This window comes from Triturus cristatus, chromosome 12 (genome assembly GCF_964204655.1).
Source record: "Triturus cristatus chromosome 12, aTriCri1.1, whole genome shotgun sequence".
NCBI classification, from domain to species: Eukaryota; Metazoa; Chordata; class Amphibia; order Caudata; family Salamandridae; genus Triturus; species Triturus cristatus.
In genome coordinates, this window is record NC_140595.1 from 523,391,639 (window position 1) to 523,412,015 (window position 20,377).

Here is a 20,377-nt window from a genome sequence, read left to right on the forward strand (position 1 = left end):
TTCCTGAGAAGAATTCCAATGGCACCGGACCTGTGCCAGACTTTGATGAGGCCCTCTGCCTGGTACTCTGAGACTCTCTAAGTGCTCCCGCTGAGGTCCTGTGAGCCTTAGAAGTGTACTTCTGTGGTTTTTTGGGCACCAAAAGAAGATTGTGAACTTTTAATAAGTTTTGCTTCAGAGCTTCAAGGATATCGACTGCAAAGGGTATCCTTCTGGCTGTTCCACAGCATCACATTGAGTTTCAGGTTTGTCCTGCACAGAGGAGAGTTTTTCCTCAGAAAAATGACAAAGTCCTTTTTCAGATTGGAACTTTTTTGATCTTCTCTTCTTCCAGGCTCTAGTAGGGACAATCTGCTTGTTATATCTTACACGCTCTCCATCGTGCTTGGCCACAAATTGCACCTAGGTACCCGTCTACCGTGAACATTGGTTCTTTGCCCTTTTGTCTCGACTTTCACTTAGATCATTGAAAATTCATATCTATGTTATTGGATTTTTGTAATTTTGCTTATTATTATTTTCCTATTTTTATAAATTGGATTGTGGGATTTATCCTTTTTTGTTTTCGACTTTTAAACTGTTTTGGTGCTTCTAAATGCTTTACACAATTTCTCTAAGTTGAGCCTGTCTGCTCTGAACCATAGCTACCAGGGACTGAGCTCAAGATTACATTACTGAAACCTTTGACGAGACCTAACAAGTTAGTGACTTCATTACTTGTGGTGGACTACCATGCACCCCCAATTAATAATTCACTTTCTCACACTGCTGACCTTTCATAGTGGGTGGTGTAAATACTCTTGCCTCATATTGCACAGAGTGTGGGAGATAAAGCAGGCTCAATGTTCCCCAGGAATGTACTAGGAAAGGAGGCTCTCCATCTGAGAATATTTTACAAAATGAGCCTAGCCACGCCCCTTTACATTACAGTATCATAACTTACAAGCAGGGTGATTCCAGCCCAAAACTTCTTAATACTGAATTGTAATAATAACTTGGCTTTTAAATAGCAGATAGTACAAAAGTTTTACACGTTCAAATGGTTGTAAATTACACACATTATTATTATTCAATTAATTGTAGTCAGTTTATAAACCTGAAAAGGATAAAAGGCTGAGTTAGCGCAGCTAGCTATTCAAACTCATGAAAGATCTTGGAAAACTTTAGGTGGCTTAAGAAAGGTCAATATGATTGATTGAGAAAAAAACTGTCATAGACTTTGTCCCACTGAAAGTTGTTAATTTGATGTTACTTTATACATGTTTCTTTATATCCATCTCCCCTTCATTTGTTTCTCCTTGTGGTTCTCTCACTTATTCTTCACTTTTTTCTCCCCTTATGTCCACGCTCTCCCAAGATATTCTCAAATTATTTGTAACCTTTTTCTCTTCTTCCCTTACCCTGATTCACTTCTCCCCTTACTAATTGGGTGTAAAAAGTGCAAGTTGAACACCCAACCCACCATAGGAAGCAGCAGGTGGTGTAGGGTCCTGTTCGGCTTTCAATACCAAAGAAAGCAGAGACCTTTATGGTAGGTACCAGCCAATGATACCTAAGGCACAGGAGCTCATATATCTGCATAACATTGCTGCTAATATGAGCCCATATCCTCGAGGGATGGTCGGGGTATTCGGATTATCCCCCATTAAAAATGTTACTAAATGGAACAAAAATGTACATTTCTATCTTTATTCTTCAAATATATGGGCATCACTGTTCCACAGCAGCAAGCAATGTGTGCAGGGCATGCTGAATGAATGAAAGTGCTGAAAGACCTTGATAATGGCAGACTGTGTGCTACACAAATGTCAACAACGAAACATCATGTATGTGCGAAACAGGAAATATATGCACTCTACAGAAGCACTGAGTGCATTGTGTGTTCCACTGGTTATTAACTATTAAAAGCAGGGTCTCTATACATGAAATTGGACAAATTATGTGAGAAGGTTTCAAGCTCATTTAGTCTTCCCTTATCAGAAGTGTTTAATTTATAACGAAATAAGTGCAGTGAACAGACTGTTTCCTTGGAGCCTACAGCCAGTGCTGCTGAATGCTAAATACCAATGATGCTTCATGTTAATTCCACCTAATGCTTCATTCTTCCACCACATCATCCATCTTTTCTCCGTCTCACTCTTAGAGGTCCTTGTTTATTCCTGGCCTGTCCCTTTGGCAGTGTTGCCAATCTTTCTCATGCAGCTCTATGCTCTTTTTCGACCTTCTTATTTCTTCTTGGTTAAATTCTTGTAATGAAATATAAGCCCCACTGCCCTAAAATGAGTGCTGTATGTCACTGCATAAATTAGGCACTGCCTAGCACTCGATGTCTTTAAAGGGTCTATCATTTCAAGAATGCAGTTCTTCGTAACACACACAAACAGCAGAATCATGTTAATTGGCTAGCTTGAAAAACTTAGTGGTAGGTTAAATCCAATGTAGCATCAGGAAAGGGATAGGGAATAAAGCAGACCATAGCTGGATTATGAGAACCAAAAAGAGGCCAAATGTAGTAGGAAAATAGTGAGGAATTACTTCACCGGTATTTACTCGCAGCTTTAACTAGTCTGGCTGTGGGCAGCAGTTACTGGGTCACATCTCTTATTACATGGTGGTATCCAGTCCTCCTTGCATGTACTGGAGAGTAACAGTCATTCCAACTCATGTCTCAGATGTATGAACTCAACTGCATGCAGGAAGGGCAGCCTTGGGTTACAGCGGCCCCTTCGTTAGGCGGTGGTGGTCAGGCTTTGTGAGTTGTTTGACTATAGGCCCTTGGGTAGCTCCTGCTATGCTGTTGACCTGCATGGCTGAGAAGCAGAGAGGGTAAACCTGTGTCTGTCACTGTTGGCTGCACATGGTGTAATAACGGTGCAGAGCAAAGACACTCTGGTCAGGGATGATGATAGCTATCAGCATGTGGACCCACACGTGGGTAACACTTGCATCTCTGCAGGTGGATGACACTGGCTTAAACAAGCTTCAATATTGAGTCAGAAGACACTGGTAGGTGGTAGTGCATGGTGCATCAGTTGCACTGAAAGCTTGCTGCATTTGCTGCAGCATCACCATCCTGCACTGCGCAACACATTGCAGTGGCTGCAGGGGAAGAAAGTAAGCTGATGACGCCCAAACAGCAAATTTATGTGCACAGCTCCATCTTGGGCATGGGCATGGAGCATGGGCAGCCTCTCTACTGATTATAGATGATAACCCTGTCTGTAGAGGTGAGTTGGTGCATGTCTAGGCAGGCACTTGCTTTGCACTCAGCTTCCACCTCTCACTCTGGTCAGTTTTCTTTCCTGTCTAAAGGAAGCTTCCTGCCTACCTGCACCCCTAGCTGACTTGACAAGCATACCATCGCACCATGACCTGGCCACTCGGCAGTCCCTAGCATCTGAAGGCAGGGCCAGACTAGGAATTAAAACCATCCCCAGTAAAATGTCTTATACCAGCCGTACACTGCACAGAGCAAGTGAATCCAATGCCATCCAGAGTATTTGGGGGATCACTTCTAATCAGTGTTGGCTGGTGATTTTTTTTAAAGTGTTTGGAAGTAAATATCAACCCTGAATTGGACCGACTGGGCAAGCAAGCAAGGCTAACTTCCACTGGAGTACATGAAGATGTTGTCCCACGCAGAAAGGTTAGAAAACATTAGTCCAAATGGAGTTTTCACAACATTATTCTCAAATACATGGAAAAACAAAACGGGTTCTGATAGTGGACTCCTATAATAGTCCACTACTTTCCTAGTGTGCCATAGAAGGCTGACCCACCCAAGTGATATTCCGGCTTCACCCACTCCAAAATATTTTAAGGAATTGTTGATGAAGTGGTGTTTTTTTCAGCACAATTACTCTAAGATTTAAAATGCAAAACATAATACAGACAGTTCAGTAAATGGATTTTCACTTGGCAACTTTCTTCCCTTGTGCATTCCTACTTCCTGACACTTTGCCTTCCTGCTCCTTCTAGATAGATTCCAAGTCACATGTTATAACTGGAATTCTCATTTGAAAATGCATAGTAAGGAAATTACAAAATACACAAATTTGTCAATGTCAAGCAAAAGAAAGCAGAGCTGCAGACAGCACTGTTGATTATTCCACAAATATGTGTTTCTGTGTATTTGTGTGTGCACACAGACACGTATTCATTTTGTGACAACACATCAGGTTTACAATTCATAAAAAATCAGGAATTTTGCTAATACATGTTTATAATTTTAAGATAATAATCAGAATTCTCCAAAAGGTAAGCTGATCACTTTCTTCAAACAAAATAATGTTGACCTGATAGACAAGCTTTTAATTTTAGTAACTGCATGGCTGGTGCTCTACTATCAGTTTGCAGGTTTCATCCAGCACCCAAATGTACTCCGGCCACACAAACAAAGTGCCACCATCCCAAGTCAAGGATACACACTAAATACTAAAAATTACCAACAATATATCGCCCAAACAAGGGAACACACAATTTCTATCATGAAACAGGAAAAATTAAAAGTTCTAAAAAATGGCAAAGTGATTACAAACTACATTACACAAACACGTCTGCAGAAGAAAGGACCTGCTGGCCCACTGAGCAGAGGAAATCTTCCCTTACTTGCAGGCCCCTTATCCCATTCCACAGCGAGCTCTGCTTAACCTTTTTAACAATAAAAAGAAACTAACTCACTGTCTCGTTCTTTGTCCAAAACTTGGTTGCTGAGGCAGTGCTCTGCATTTGGGGCGTTCGTTCTAATAATCATCATTCACTGGGCCAACCTGTGCTTGTAATTCAAGCACAGGATACACAGTAGAACACTACGTCTTCTCCACATGCCGGTATGCCAGCTCTTTTTTTAAGTTCAAAAGATTTTTATTGGATAAGTAAAGGTGTCAATACACAAGAAAAAATACAAACATATCTTCAATATGAGAGAAAAGTAAAACATGGTGATGAAAATATACAATTAATCAGAGGATAACAAAGATTTGAGGCTATATAACAAAAAACAGCGCTGGTAATAATGAGCAATAAAGTAGCTTATATAAAAAGAGTAATGGAAATGAAAAGCAATGTCAATCAAGGAGGCTTAGAGACCTCTTGCTGAATAGGTGACACATGAGAGGAGCGTTTAGCACAGGTATCTAGGTACAAGGTTACAGGAAGCCATAAATCATGTCGTTTAGCAGCTAAGCTAAGGGGGTGCACAAAGACAGTATCTAGCCTGTGATTATGACAAACATTGTACCACCATGCTTTGAAAGAAATATTCGTAAAGTTTTTCCAATTGACAGTGATTTGCTGGAATGCAACAGCTAACAACAAATCAACAATCTGCGTATTGAAATCAGTGTCATCCCAGCAAGGAGAGAGGCTCCCTAAAAAAATATTGACATAAGAGAAGGGGGATGTAGTGTGGAATATGGCATTGATTTGGGCCCAAACTAGTGTCCAAAAGTTGTGCGTAAGAGTGCAAGAAAAAAGCATGTGAAAAAGAGTGGCCTTAGGAGGCGAACAGGACCAACAAAGATCCGGGATAGAAGAAAACCTCTTATTCAACACCTGGGGAGAAAAGAGAAGTCTATTGTAAATAAAGAAAAGGGTTTGTGTGAGAGAGGCAGCTCTAGATGTCTTGCGAAGTTTGGTCCATAGTTTATCCCAAAGAGAGGTGGGCCAAGAGATGGCAAAATCAGATTCCCATTGTTCCTCAACCTTGGATTTTGGTCTAGGTGTGAGGATCGTATGAAATGAGTGGTATATTGAGGAGGCTGTAGGGTGGGTACGCAGGAAGGAATGAAGCTGTGAGGTAGGATTGGGAGGGTGAGGATGCATGAGGGGGTTATAGAGAAGAGCATAAGTGGACATAACTGCATTTTTAAGCATAAGATATTTACAAGCAAAAGAACGAGGGAGATGGAAGTTTTGGCTAAGAACAGAGAAGGATAAGAAATCAGATTTAGAAAAGAGTTGAGATACCCAGATCAAACCCCTCTGTCTCCAAGTTTTCCAATAAAAGGGCTTACGATTGATGGATATACTGTTATTGTACCAAATAGTGGAATTGAGAAACTCTGCCACAGAGGAGGGGGGACCTGGAGAAGTGGAAAGAAGCAGTTTGGCTGTAAACTTGTGGATAGGAATGGAGGAAAAGTGGGGCTTACGAGAAAATGAAAGGTATTCAGCAAAAGTAAAAGGGGATAAAGAAAGACGTTCAATGACAGCCCATAAGGGGGACGGCTCATCAGGGTCTTGCAACCAATGGGAAGCTTGCCGCAAAAGGAATGCCTTGTGGTAAGCGGGAAAATCCGGAAAGTTAACTCCACCCTCTGATTTGGGGAGTTGCAGTCTGAGCAAGGACATACGTGCTTTTTTGCCGGACCAAAGGAAGGAAGAGAGAATAGTGTTGATTTTCTTAAAAAACTTAGCAGGGATAGGAATTGGAATGTTGGAAATGGTGTAAAGGACTAACGGGGAGAGCATCATTTTAATCGTGTCAAGACGGCCCCACCAGGAAAGGTATAATGGGTGCCATCTGGAAGTGAGGTCGGATAATTTCTGGATGCACTTATTAAGGCATAACGAAACCGTGTCGGAAAGGGAGGAAGTAATGTGCAAACCAAGGTATTTGATGTGTGAGGGGCTCCAAGTAAATTTGGACGCCATAAAGTCCGGTTTAAAAGTGAACTTAGTAAGGGGTAAAATCTCACACTTGTCATTATTTAGCTTATAACCTGAGATCTGAGAGTAATCGTGGACTTCAGCTAGGAATGCGGGAATAGAAGTGGCGGGTTTTGACATGAATAATAGAATATCGTCTGCGTAGGCAGCAAGTTTAATATTAGTTTGGGAAATTTGGAAACCATGTAAGTTAGGGTTTTGACGAAGCTTTGAAAGAAAAGGTTCCAAGGCCAGATTAAAAAGAAAGGGGGAGAGAGGGCAACCCTGACGAACACCCCTGCCTAAATTGAAAAAAGAGGAAACTAGACCATTGGCGCAAACCGCCGCTCTAGGGCTGGAATAAAGGAAGGAGATAAAAGAAATGAAATGCGGACCGAACCCATACCATTTAAGGGCGGAGAAAAGGAAAGTCCACTCTACTCTATCAAACGCTTTTTCCGCGTCTAGGGCAATGGCTGCTAGTGAGTTTTGGAACTGTGGAGACTTGGAAAGGACATTAAACAAAAGTCTGGTGTTATCTGTGATGAAGCGACCTTTAACGAAACCAGATTGTTCAGGGCCTAACAGTTCGGGAAGAAAAGGGTCTAGTCTTATGGCGAGAGATTTGGCATATCATTTATAATCAATGTTAACCAAAGAAATTGGTCTGTAATTCTTACAATGCTGGGTATCTTTTCCTTCTTTAGGTATAACACAAATGTGAGCGTCTGAAAATGTACCTGAGGAAGAGCCACTTAATATGAAAGAGTCAATAAGGGAATGTAGCCTGGGCAATAACAGTTTAGAAAAATGCAAATAAAATTCAACTGTGAATCCGTCTGGGCCAGGGGCTTTGTCTTTCTTGAGTGACTGAAGTGCGGTAAGTAATTCATCGCTAGAGATTGGTGATTCAAGGGCAGATAAATCAACAGGGAAATTGGAAGGTGGTTGAATGCTGGCAAAAAAAGTAGCAAGAGAATGAGCAGTGGGGTTTGTTTCAGAAGAGTAGAGTGTGGAATAAAACTGGGAGAATTGCTCTAAAATATCAACATCTGTATGCTTTAAAACAGAATTAACATCGTAGACAGACTCAATATTCAGTTTGTTTTGCTTGACTTTTAAATAGTTGGCTAAAACCTTCCCCGCTTTTTTTTTACCCCCATAGAATTTTGAACTGGATTTCAACAAATACAATGAAGCATCCTCAGTGGATTGTTTATTAAATTGCATCTTGGCATCAATGAGAGCAGTCAAACTTTCTTGCGAGTGGGAAGTATAGAAAGAATGCTCTAATTTTTTAATCGTAAAAAGGAGGTCACTAGTGCGTTTACGAGCATTCTTACGTTTACTAGCCACAAAGCTGATAATAAAGCCCCTGGCTGCTGCTTTGTAGGCGTCCCAGATAACATGGTTGGGCGTGGTGGGCGTGTCATTAATGTTGAAAAATTCTGTGGTGAAATCAACAAAGGAGGCGGAGAATTTGGGATCGAGAAGTAAGGCATTATTAAAGCGCCATCTCTTTGGTCCAGTGGACTTGGGTAAAATGTCAATGTTAATCAAAACGGGGGCATGATCAGAAAATAAGATGGGGCCGATGTCAGCATGGGTAAGGGATTGGGACATATGATGGGAAAGAAAAATATAATCAATACGCGATTGCGAATGATGAGTCGGGGAGTAGAAGGTGAATTCTTTAGAGGTAGGGTTACAAAGACGCCAAGCATCAATGAGTTTATGTTGGGATATCGCTTGAGCAAAGAGCTTGTGAGACTTATTAGGGACAAAAGGTGCTTTGGAGTTTCTGTCTAAAAAAGGATCAAAGGGTAAGTTGCAATCACCTGCTAAGATAAAATTATCATCAATATATTCAGTGATGTGGGAGGCCATTGCGCGCCAAAAAAAGAGGATCACCACCGGTGGGGGCATAAATATTAAGAAGGGAAAGAGGGACACCCTTCGAGGAAAGTTTGACATACAACCATCTACATTCAGGATCTGATTCAGAAACCAAGAGCAAATGAACAAGAGATTTGCGAACTAGTACAACCACACCGTTCCTCTTACCATCACCCGGAGACGAAAATACAGCACCCACCCATCCTCTTTTAAGTTTAGCAGCTTCAACATCAGACAAATGGGTTTCTTGTAAAAAGGCAATGTCTACATTTAATTTGGCTAAATGAGAGAGAATTTTTTGTCTCTTGATAGGAGAATGCAGACCTTTAACATTCCAGGAAACAATTCGAACTGACATTAAGGGTTAATCGAAGAATGGATCAAATGGAGAATAGGACAGCAAGAAAAAGCCTCGCACCAAGAAAGGGCACAAGAAAAAGAGAGAATGAGGTGAGAACAGAGGTGATGGAACAAGAGCAAAAGAAAAAATGAAAGAAGGACCAGAGAAGTCATGTAAATAGGAAAAAGCCAAGAAAATAATAAGAATGATAAGAGGATACAGCAAATCTCAAAGATAATGGTAAGTAAGGGCCAAGGGAGAGTAAGATAAGTAAAGAGAGATAAACACAAGCAAGAGATCCAATATACAATGGGGAGAAGAAAGAGTGAAGAAAGAGAAGAGGAGGAGAGCCATGGAAAAGGTAATGACACCAATAAACCTGAGAGCATCGAGGGAAAAGGTAAAATAAGAAAATATAGAACAAAGAGAAACAGGATAAATAAGGAATGAAGAGTACTTACGGGGGGTAGCATGGGAAAAATACAATCAGGAACTGGGAACAAGCGAAGACATACGTAGAGACGAGGGGAGGGAGGTAGGGCCAACTGGGAGAAGCAAGGCATTCGGGGTGAAGGAGACGTCCAACCAGAGAAAACAAGACGGAACGCAAAACAATGATCTGTGAAGGGAGAAAAATAACAAGGTTAGGCACTCATATACGGCAAAGATAAAAAACAAACATATGACCAACTGAGGAACCAGAACAACAATATCGGAAGCTAAAATAAAAGATATAATCTTAACAAGAGATCATATAATCTGAAGAACCTGTAAAAATGAAAGCATTAAAGCATAGCAAACTGGGGAATCAAAATGCAACTACAGAAAAAAGTCATGGTGGGCGAGAAGAGGGACCATACAGCTCCATATCAGCTTGACCGCAGGAATTCAGGAAACTTCGAAGTCGCGCGGGATCCTCATATGTTGTAGTCTTGTTATTGTGAGTGACCTTAAATAGACAAGGATGAAAAAGACCATATCTGGCACCAATGGAGCGAAGGTCAGGTCTCATATCTAGGAAGGCCTTGCGACGATTTGCAGTGGTCCTGGCATAATCCTGTGCAAAGAACAAAGTGGAGCCTAACCATGTAAGACGAGGGGAGGCTCTGGCGGCTGAAAGGACTTTCAACAAGTCTGTGTATTCTAGAAAGTACATTATTACACCTCTAGGCTTCGTTGACACGGAAGGAGAGGAGGATGCTCGACCAAGCCTATGAGCACGTTGGATATTCAGTGAGGTGTCATCAGGCAAGTGCAGAAGCTTAGGAAGAAAGGACTTGAAGAAATTGATGGGATCATTCCCCTCACAACCCTCCACCAGGCCGTAAAGACGAAGATTATTGCGTCTGTTGCGATTTTCAAGGTCCTCCACCTGCTTCTGGAGAGAGGAAATCTGCGCATGCATGTGAGAGACCTTGGTCGCAGAATCCTGGAGAGAGGAGACGTCACGCTCCACCGACGACACTCTTTCATCCATCAAAGCCCAATTGTCAGTGAGAATCTGCAACTTAGCATTAGTCTCTTCCATGTAAGGGCGCAAGGCCCGTATCTCTTCGAGGAGTAACTCCATAGAGATGGCCGAAGAGGACTTAGGAGGCGAAGGCGGGTCTTTTTTTAACCTCTTAGAGTTCGCTTTTGCCGAAGATTGTGAGGAGGTTTCCGCAGTCGAGGTCATCTCAGTTGAAGGTAGAGACTGAGAAGCTTCCAAATGGGCCAGTGCCGTGAATAACTTGGAATTTTTAATGTATTTACGCTTTTGAACTTTACTGGAGCAATCCGCCATCAGCACGCCTATGGAGCGTGAGGTCATAAAATATCTTATTGCCCGACTAAAAAAGGACCAGAAAGCAAATTAACAAAGAAATATGCCAGGCCAAAAAATTGGAGTCATAGGTGTTGGAGACTGGAGTCATAAAGATGGCCGCCGTATATGAGGAGAGTTGAAAATTCCAGTCAAATCATGAAAAAAAGAGAAGAGACAAAAATAATCATAGTTAAAGAGAAAAAAGTCACCTTAGAGTGCTGGTCAGCCACATCTGTGCCTCGGGAAGTGCTGGGGTCAAAATTGTAAATACAAGGCATCCAGGGGACCCATGCGAGATAAAACGCGCTGCTGAGGCGTTCGCGGGCGAAAATAAACAAAATGGCGGCCGCGGCCGATGACGAGCCGCGACCGGAGATAAAATGGGCTGTAAGACCCGAAATAACTATGCCTCAGCGCCAGAAAAGGATTGAAAATGATCCTGGCATGCTCCGACAGGGAAGACTGCCCTTCGTTGGTGGAAACTGATGCGCGAACCGCCGGTAGACTCCGGCGTGAACGGAGCTCCTAGCCGAACGCCGCCATCTCCTACGGGCGCCTAGCCACGCCCCCCGGTATGCCAGCTCTCCACATTCACTGAGGCACTCAAGAGGGGTGTGCACAATGCTTTCACTTTCCCAGCGCAATCACACACGTTAGACATGCGTAGTCGAACCAGCTCAAGGAATCCGGAAAAGCGAAACGCAAAGCCCGCTTCAACACTGTAATTGCGTGTTTAGATAACTTATGGGGGGAGGGAGGGGGTGTCAGGGGAGCCAGCCCAAGTCCTGTTTTTCAAATAATGGAAAACTTAACCTGTTTCAGGGGGCCACAATCACATTAAGAGGGTCCTGGCCACTGTAGGCTCCCCCGTGACTGCAGCCCTGAATGAACAGTGAGTGCAATGCTTCTATATGAGCAGTTGAGGGGGCCCCGCTCGCTCCGGATTTAATCCGGAGCTCCCAAACCTAAGTATTGTGTGCTGAGGGGCCCCCCCGCACTGCAGGGGCTGCGGGGGCTTGTGTTACGCCCCTGTAAGGGGTGTCTAGGCGCTTGGTAAACACGAACCTCTTTCCTGTCTTCTTGAAGGGACCTGCGAGTTATCGTGGTCCTGAGAGAATTTTGGAAACATGAGAAAGGGAAGTAAAGTACAGTGCTTCCAAGGGATTTTGTGCAAGGCTCCCACCCTGGTGTGGTGTGCGTGAAAGGACCTCGAAACTGGGGGGCATATTATCAAGACAGGCGATAAAATTATAACCCTGGGCGTAGCGGGCGTAATGGGGCTACGCGGAGCATCACGTAGTGTGGCCAAATCTACGCCCACTCGCACACTCTGCGTAGTCCCACTACGCGCCACCCGCCTCCCTCCCGCCCTCTTTTAAAATCACTTAAAATGTTTAAAAGTAAGGAAAATGTCTTACCTGAGCTGTGGCGTCGCGGGGCTCCCCCTTCCTGCTTCATTGGCAACTTCTTCCTCACAAATGCGCATGCGCGGGCGCATGCGCATTTGTGAGGAAGAAGTTTGATGAAGCAGGAAGAGGAAGCCCCGGGACGCCGCAGCTCAGGTAAGACATTTTCCTTACTTTTAAACACTTTGAGTTATTTTAAAATGAGGGCGGGTGGCGGGCAACTCTGCTCCGCCGTGCTGTGGGCGGAGCAGAGCACTACGCCCACCCTTGTAAAATTATCGTCGCTTTAGCGGCAGAAAACTGCCGCTAAACAGCGATAATGGGCTTGATAATATGCTCTATGGAATTCCAATTGAAGCCCATGTTAGATGTGAAGGACATCTAACCTGAGCTTCAATTGGAATTCCATAGAGCATATTATCAAGCCCATTATCGCCGTTTTAGCGGCAAATTTCTGCCGCTAAAGCGGCGATAATGTTATCGCCTGTCTTGATAATATGCCCCTATGAGCTGTATGATGTAGTATCTATTATGATACCGTGCATCAAGTAACTTCCTGAGGCAGCATACCTTATGCAATACACAGCTGCCTACATATAGAACCACCAATCGCAAACTGAAACACAGTATTTATTCCTTCTAGAAGGAGAAGGAATAATCTTGAGGCACAGGCATAGAATACAGTAAGTGTTGCATGATTTCCCACCTAAAATGTATTTTTAATACCCTAAGTGAGTTGCTATTACGTCAAAGAAGGTTTTAGTGAACTGAGTGATTCATGGTCTATCGCTGGGAAAGGGATGATGTCCAGGCCGGCGCTGTCTAGAGTAGACAGTCAATCCTCAAAAACTGCTGATATGAGATATGGCCTGGAGCCCAAACTCAGCACTGGCAAAAATGTTCAAAACCCCAAGGCAATGAAGTAATGGTAGTGATTGGAATGGGTATGTGAGCTTCTGTTGGTTTATGATGCCCCCCACCTCTGAAAGTGCCCCTCTACCCTGAAGCACACCAGGAAATGCCAGAGTGGCTGAATGGCCAACCAGAGCCTGCTCGTGGGAGAAGTGTGGGAAAACGAAAGGAGCTGTCCATCCTGCAATACGGGTGGAGAATGTGGCGAGGTGCCAGGTAAGTGCCTGGTCCACCATAAATGGCCGACTTTGAGTCTTCCCTTACCTTGCCTGTTTGTGTCCGGCCGACCCAGCAAAAGGTCTGCAGGGATTACCGAGACAAGTGTTCACCTGGATCAAATTGACCAGAGGGGCGTAGTCATGTAAAAATGGCAACAGTAGGAAGATCTGCTCCCAGAGTACCACCTCAGAAATGTAATAAGATGGTGGAGACCCACACACAGTGGCGTGTTTGTTTTAAGCTTCACTCCTCGCAATCGGCAGCAGTTCTCTGATCCTGTTCCGTCAGTGGTCGGCTAAGGAAGAACACTAGCCTCATCATTACGAGTGGCCCGTTAAAATCACTGTTATTTCCCTATACCATAAGTACTGTTACTAAGGGTCCCTGTAATTTCGGAGATGGAGAAATAATGGGAGTTACATGCTTTTGTGGAATAACAAGGGCTGTATTGGCCTTTTATTCACAGGCATTTCCCTGGTGGGCTGGAGCTCTTGGAGGCTGGTTTGGAAAAACCAGGGCCGCTGCTGGTGCCCCTGTCACTTTCCAGAGCTCCCAGAGATTAACTGCAGCCGGCACAGGGGGGCTTCAAGAGAAAGAAAAATGGACAGATAAAAGGAAAGAAGGATGGAGAGAGAAAGATCAGAGATCGCGAAGCAGCGAGAGAAAGGACGGATGGTAAGAGATGGGATCTCCAAACCTTTCTAGAATAAGATCTACTTGTGTTCACTGAAAATCATCCTGAGCTACTAATATTATTAGTGTTTTAATAGTTATCACATGAGACAAGTTTGTATTGGTGACCGCCATATGCAAGATTACCAGCAGTAATCGCCTCATTGCATCAGGCAGAGTTGCCAGCAGTAATGTAAATAAAGCTTTATCAGCTTGGAATGCCTCTACACGGGTGAATAATAACAGCCATAGCTGCAATGCCCCTGGCGCCAACTAGTATTAGCAACAGGTCTCATCAACACCAAATAATCTTTTTAATGACCACATTTTATTGGGTTTAATATCACAAGGAATCATCCACCAATAAGAAAATAGCGTCATTGTATATGTATCAGAACAAACCATTGCACAATCACAGTCATGAATGGCCCCATCCTCATCCCAGGGGTGATCCCTGGTACGCCCACCATCAAAACCACATCGTATCATGTTTTTGTGGGCAGCCTCTTGCCTCATAACTTGTTTTTTCTTGGCATGCACACCAGTCAACCTCTTCAGGTCTCAAGAGAGGGGGCTCTGGCCGTTTCCAGGTTTAGGCGATATCCCCTTTGGCCACTAGGGAAACCAGGCCTATGAAGATTCTTTCGGCTCTTGGCCCTCCAACTTCCTCTAGGAGACCCAGCGGGGCCACATGGGGACTCAAGTCTATGCGGCGACCCAGCTTCTCAGAGATCTTGCACCCCAACCCGCCCCAGAAAGATGTTAAGGCCGGGCAGGACCAAGCCACATGAAAGAAGTCAGCAGCAGGGAAAGAACATCTCACGCATGCGGCTTGAGTCACACAGCCCATCCGCTGCAACCGTGTGAGGAGGGGGGTCAGATATGTTACGTGGAGCATCATTTTTAAATATATTTTGGAAATGAAACCATTTTTCTCCAGACATTAGCTTATGACTTCTGAAATTACACACATATTCATCTCGAATGCACACGTTTCCATTTTGGTGCACATATATTAAATCAACCAAGCAAAACCTTCAAATTATGCAGGCTTGCCTTGGCTGAACACAGGAGAGAAACTTGCAGATAACTGTCGAGCTACCAGTAGCTCACAAGCTACTGGTTGGAGAAGTGTGAGATAGAGCAAGAAAAGGAAAAGAGGGGGGCTGATTTGAGCATTTTTACCATGTCTGCTTTTGGTTCCCCCTGGGGCTAACATGCTGAAATCATTGTTTCCATGGTGATTCCTGCATCTTTCGCACTAAAACTTCGCACAGAGATTTTAGCTGCTTTTAGGAGCCAAAATCTCAGTGTGAAAGCAGGGTTGGATTGGGATCGCAAGCCAGTCTTGGCAATTACGTCCTGACTAGCTCTGGGGGCGTGTGGGGGGGGGGGAATGCGGGGGTTTGGAGGGGATATACACTGCTGCTGTGCTTTTAAAAAAAAAGAATATTTTTACAAGGGGCCGATTTTGCAGCACTGCTGCAAAACCGCAAAACTGGCCCCCTTTAACAAAACAGTCCCCCACCAGTCCAAAACCGGTCCCCACCCTTCCGGCCCACCGGGGAAACACCTTGTGCCCGCTACAGCCAGTCCGACCCTGTGTGAAAGCCAAAACATAGAATTCGAATGGTTCCGGTAGCTACCTACTAGGCCTATCGGAGTTTACTGGCCAGTCGTAATGAAGACATCGGTCTTCCTCAAAAGGCTTTAAATTAGTTCTGCCCCAAATTTCTCACCACCTTGACAGTGCATAGAAATCCAGAGATCAGCTTCACCAACATGCTCATACTTGGCCACTAAAATCCCAATGCAGAGGGTGAGGGAGAGGCCTCCTGGACTGGCCCATCCATGTGCATAAGGCCCACCATTACACATGTGTTATAACTATTACCATTCATCTCAATACAGACCTTATTAACAGTTCCCCTACCCATCCCCTGGGCAATTACACTTCAGTGTCATGTTACAGGATAAGTGAGAGAGACTAACCCACGGAGATACAAAATAGAACGTGGATCCCTTTTCCAATAGTCTCCTGCAGCCCTATTTGCAAGAATATTTAGAAATTTACTTATATCAGCTTATGTTGAAATATCTCATTTTCAGGAATACACAAAGGGGTCGTTCAGGATGTAGGGTGGATCGCCACCACCCACATGGCGGTGGCAAACCGCCCTACATCCTTCCCCACCCGCCACCCATTTCCCCCCGCCATATTAGTATGGCGGGGGGGGACCCCGGCGGACGGAAAGACCGTATGGCAGGGGGGACCCCGGCGGACAGAAAGACCGTCTGCCGTTTTTCCAACGGTCGACCAGTAGACCGGGTGGAAAAGGGGCTATATATGGTGGCGGTGTCTGCTAGACACCGCCATCCATATTAGCAAGGGCAGTGGAGCATTTCTTTCCATGGCGGAGACCCCGCCATGGAAAGCCATGCGCCTCGCCATGCACCTCGCAGTGCCTGTCACCTTGTGCATGACAATACACACAGTGCATTCCCAGCATTGTGGCGGGCAGTGCTGTGAGCACTACCCGCCACAATGCTGGGAATGGAGGTTGCCACCGCCACGGTGGCATCCTAATTTCAGGTGCGGGACTGCCGCACCACTGAGGATGGCGGGCGGACTAAAGTCCGCCCGCCATCCTAATCGGCCTCAAAGTTTTTTAGGAGCACACATAGGAATCTGTAGCTGTAACATATTCTCAGTAGTGAAGCAATATTTTCACATTCAATGATGTACAGTTGTAGAGTTTAGCGTGCAGAAATGTCATACTGAATTGCATTTGTAGCTTCTGTTGTTTCTGCATGGTGAAAACATTAAATCCCCTTAGAAACTCCTTTCTCAACATCTCCTCCAATTTTAGAGGGTTTCTCTCTCACTCCCCACCCTAAAAAAGGATTTAATCCTGTGCTTGACATTTCTAACTCGCCAACCAATTTCAATTAAATTTAAATGTGATGAGATAGAATATTTGTCCCAAATTTAGCGAACAATCCCAACTTCTTCTTGAGGCGTTCAAGGTGGTTCTGTCCACAAAAAACTTGAAAAATAAAGTCAAATAATGTATTTTAAAGAACAATTTTCAGATGCATTTGCTTAAAAGCTATAGGCTGGGAAAACACTCACTAAGCATTCAAGTCCTTTCATGAAATGCTAAGCAAATGAAACCGAATGCTCCCCAGCATTTGACTCAACTTTTTCCAAAGCTATGGGTGCCCCCATATGTCAACATTTACCTCTATTGTGCCAGGGTCAGAATCTTGTTATGGATGCCCCCATAAGTGTTGGGTGCCATATTTTAAAAAAAATACAGCCATATGCCTAAGCCAGAATTTTGCCATTGATGCCATCCAAATGCCACATGTAAACCTTACATAGAATATTACCACTGGTATATTAGGGTCAGCGATCTGTCATGCTTGGAGCCATCCCATATGACATGGTTGTCTTAACGTTATCCAATGAGGACCTCCAATGTGACACTACCAGCATTTTGCCTCGGTGCCTCAAACGCCCAAAATGTCCTCCACTATACCAACACCAGCATTTTTACATGGATTCCTTGTATTCCAAGAATCTTTCCCAGTATGCCACACCGAGCATGTTGTCACGGGTGCCCCATTTGCTAAGTATGTCCTTTAGTGTACTAGTGACAGTTTTAGGTCACAGGGGACTGTTATGCTAGAAATAGTCTAAAGCATCAGCATTGTGTCTTAGTATTACTGGGCAAATGGCAGGCTTGCAAGTACAACACCTCATTCTCACTTTCACTCATTTACATTTACACACACTCTTTCTTACTCACATGCATTCTTACTTACTCCAGTCATTCATTCTCACTCACACACATTCTTATTCACTCTTGCACTCACTTTTCTCTCTCACTCACTCTTACTTTCACTCACTCTTACTTCCTCATTCTCAATAAGGGGCCGATTATGATGGCGGAAGGCCAGCCACCGCCAACCGCGCGGTGGCTGGCCGTGCCGTGCAGTGGCTGTTCTCCACTGCTGTATTGTACAGCCTAGGTGGAGAACATGCACAGCCTCCCAGTCCCACTATGAGTGGTGAACCACGGTGCTCAGATCAATCACAACACTGCAGTAATGCAGCATCATGATTGGCTATGAGAGTTGGGAGCCTGGGTGCTTCCTGCTTCGTCGACCGAAGAGGACGGAGGAGGGGTGGCCGCCCGGAAGGTAAATGAATTTATTTTGTTCCCCTTTTAATTTTTTTTAACTGCCTCCCTTCCTGCCCCACCACTACTGAAGTTCAAGCCGCAGCGTGTTTCTCTCTCTGCGACAAAGTACCATCTATAGGTTAGCATTCTGGCAATTGTGGGTTTGGCTGACTCCACGCCTGCTTCCAAGCCTCCTGTGCCCTGCTCAAAATGAAGAAACTGCACTGCTGTGTTAGACTAGAGCACTGGAACACAGTATTTTCATCGATTTCACGTTCTTCTGAAAGTAAAAATAGACATGACTTGCTAACGGAAACTAAAGCATCTGTGGAGATGAGCACCTTTATTTACCTTAGAAAGCAGTTCAGGAGTGTATCTGCAGCTGAGTCTTCGTCAGCATCACACATATAGGTTCCTGTCTCATCCTCAACCGGGGTTCTGGAGCCTGGTCACTAAAACCTTTTACTGGAGCACAAAAGGGCTGATCAATCTATATATGTTTTGCTATCTCATAGGACTGGAGTAAACATGCACACCCTGATTCCACAATATTTTTGCTATGTTTATAATAAAGAGTGGAGAACATATTCTTCACAATTTTCGTAAGGAAATAGGGGATTAAGGACCATATGTATCAACACATTGCCCCGTAGACACAGAATAGGCAAAACCCTTTGATACATCTGGCCCTAAGTTTGATGTAAAGTTATATTTTTTAACACATAAGCATAGTTCGGTCACAGATAAAGTTTGTTCAGATGGGTTTTCCGAGACAGAAAACTGTGTTATGTACAGTTTTACAATCCGTTGCCTTATTTTTGGCCGGTGCAAAAGTCTTTCTAGTGTAGACTGGAACAACAATCACGTGGGTGTACAGTTCACGTTACACATGCACTAAAAATGATGGTAGTGGTTTCTCATTGTTTTTGAGGGGGAAGAGAGGTGTCAGTACAAGGTTTCAGAAATGAGACCCCCTACTATAGAAAAAACTTTCTTGTGATCCCTGCCAGTGCAAAATAAATGTCAACAGGGATTTAAAAAAAAAAAAAATTCTTCCCTGCATAAGATGAATTGGAATCCATATTTTGTTGCTTGGGCCCAATCATAATTGGCCCGCTAAAATTCGATACACATTGCACATGCACCAAATTTCACTCGCACTGGGTTCACAAATTGTCAGGTGCACAATTTATGCACAATTATTGGTTTGTCAACTACCAACGCTGAATAACATCAGTGATTTGTACCCACACTGTAATCCCATATTGGGTACAAACCAGAACTTGATGGATCCCATGAATTGGCGTAGCACGGTCAGGTGGTACCCGGTGCAGAACATTTCTTGTCATCCCCGGCTTGACAAAATGGCAAAAATATGTTAAACACATGTTAAAACACATATTTTTGCCATTTTGTCAAGCTGGGGGTGACAAGTGTCATCACTGAGAGGGGTGACAAAATGGCAAAAATATGAGTTTAAAACACATATTTCTGCCATTTTGTCACCCCCTCAGTGATGACACCCGGGGCGGCCCGCACCCACCGCACCCCCTTCCTATGGCCCTGATCCCATGTAGGAAACATGGATGACTCGGTGAGTTATACCAAGCTTTATCCGGACCATGGTGAAACACATTAGTAATTTGATCAACAGACCAGAGGTGAGATACACTGAACTTGAACAAATATTTGTAGTCGGAATATTGAACTTTGTAGTTCTTTCTGATTATGTAGCACTTCACAAAACCTTTAAAAAAATGAATGCAGGACAAATAAATAAAAATCCCACCCCATTTTTTGAAGCAAATTTTCCCAGAGTTAGTGCAGTTGGTGCAATTTTTTATACCTTGGGCTGTTCAGTTTAGTTAGATTGCACACTCAAGTAAATTAGAGATCAGGTTGGGCGAATGGAACAACTTTGTGTGCGGTTGTGCACTTGATGGTCCAAGCGAAAAAGACAAAAATAGCCATTGATATATATTGCGTAACATGAATATCATGTTAAAAATATAGTAACTACCTAAGTATTGTGGAACGGAATAGCGAAGATAAGATAGTTTTTTTGTATACATAATACTGTTTTAATTAAGATCATTGTATCCAATATGGTTGTAATAAATACTAATTTATAATTAATATCATATATATTAGTTAGTATATCAATTTTAGATGTTAGTAGTGTTACTATAATTGTCGTTAGTTTTTTAAAATATAGTTTGTAATTTTAAATATATAATTTAATTATTTTTTAATTTCATTAGAAAATTATAAGGTAGTAGTGGGTTGTTGGAAT